Source organism: Orycteropus afer, unplaced genomic scaffold, assembly GCF_000298275.1.
Source record: "Orycteropus afer afer isolate SDZICR_OR568_19922 unplaced genomic scaffold, OryAfe1.0 scaffold00066, whole genome shotgun sequence".
Classification (NCBI taxonomy): Eukaryota; Metazoa; Chordata; class Mammalia; order Tubulidentata; family Orycteropodidae; genus Orycteropus; species Orycteropus afer.
This window is the reverse complement of record NW_006921653.1, coordinates 1,978,289-1,980,119: the sequence shown is the minus strand read 5'-3', so window position 1 is coordinate 1,980,119 and position 1,831 is coordinate 1,978,289.

Sequence of the window (1,831 nt, the reverse complement as noted above, 5' to 3'; positions counted from 1 at the left end):
AGCAATACTCAAGCCACTAAAATATGACATACTGACAAGAGTGGTGACTTTCTACCTGTCAGCTATATACCTTAGTACCAACTCCAAAGTTTATAAGTAAACAAATGAAAAATAATATTAATAAGGAAAAAGGGGAAAAAAATCAATGCATATCCTAAATTCCACAACTGCCAATCACAGTAATCTCTAGTTCTACCAAGGGCCAGTTTGTGGCTTCCTCCTTCTCTCTGCCAACATCATGCACAGGTTTCCTCTATCCTGTTGCTCACTATCCCCTATGATTCTGTTACCATCTGTAAGACCAAAGATCTTTCACATCCTCCACATCTATGTCCTCTCTCTCCAAAGGAGATAATTGAGAGTGCCAAAAGCTTCCTTTTTGAGAACATGAAACACACATACATCACTTCTACTCCTTTCTTCTGGCTAGAATTTAGTTCCCTCCTCAATCATGGCTGAAAGAGTTAAGAAAGACAGCCTCTATTTGGTAGCCAAAGGCCCAGCTAAAACCTAAGATATTCTATTACTAAAAGAAAAAAAGGGGAGAATTAATGTAGGGCAACAAATAACAGTCTGAAACTAGTTGTGATATAATCAGCTGAAGCCTGGTGATTTTCTTCCTGATCCAGTTTTTGTGCAGAAAAAACTCTATCTTGGTGTTTCTCAACCTTAGTGCTATTGACATTTTGGACCAGATAATTCTTTGTGTGTGTGTGTGTGTGTGTGAGAGAGAGAGAGGCTGTCCTGGACATTTTAGAACATTCAGTGGCATCCCTGTCTTCCATCTAGTAGATGCCAGTCGCACCTTCCTCCTCCAATCATGAGAGCAAAAATGTCTCCAGATATTGTTAAATGTTCCATGGTGTGTGTGTGGGGGGGGAAGAGATGCAAAATCACCTTGATTGAGAATTACTGTTCTAGTTGTGAGATATCAGCTTAGAAAGTCTGTTATTTTGAGGCATATTCCCTTTGTTTTAAAATAAGCTATACCCTTAGTTTTGTTTTCCCCCACCCCTTTGGGTATTATTTTATTTTTTATTTTTTAAATTTTTATTGTGATTTGGGTAAAAGTTTACAGAGCAAATTCACTTTCCATACAGCAGCTCACATACATTTTGTTTCATGACATTGACTGCAATTTCCCACAATGCAACAGCTCCTCTCCCTCTTCCTCACCATAGTTACCTCTTCCTTGTGTCCTTCTCTCCTACGCATTGCTGCCCTCAGAGCTGTTCCTCTGTGCATACATAGCCCTTCTATTATCCCATGATTGCTCTCTCCAAGGAGTGTATCTACCTAATGCAAATGTTCAGCTCATGTGCCTGCCTTTTGTTTGGCTGGAAGCCTCAGGAGTGGATTCAGTTACAGACCTAAAGCACAGCTAGGGGTCATAGTCTCAATGATTCCACCAGGCTCTATAGGACCAGCAAACCTGATGTCTTTTTTTTTTTTTAATGATTTGGGTTTTTCTCCACATTGTTCTCCCACTCTATCTAGGATCTCCTACAGAAATCCTCCTCTGAGTGGTTGATAGTGGTAGGCGGGCACCATCTAGCTCTTTTGGTCTCATAGTCATATAGACTGAGGATTGAATGGTGTACCAGTCCCTTGGACTAGTAGTTTCCGTGAGTATTTGGTTTCTTCATTCTTCTTTCCTCCAGATGTGGAGAGATCCATGGTTTTATCTGATGGCTGTTTGCAAGATTTTAAGATCCTAGTTGCTACTCACCAAAGTAGGATGTGGAACAATATTTTGTGTAGTATGTTATGCCAGTTGAGTTTGATGTCCCCTGTAACTATAGCCCTAAGCCCACAGGTCCAATTACTTGCT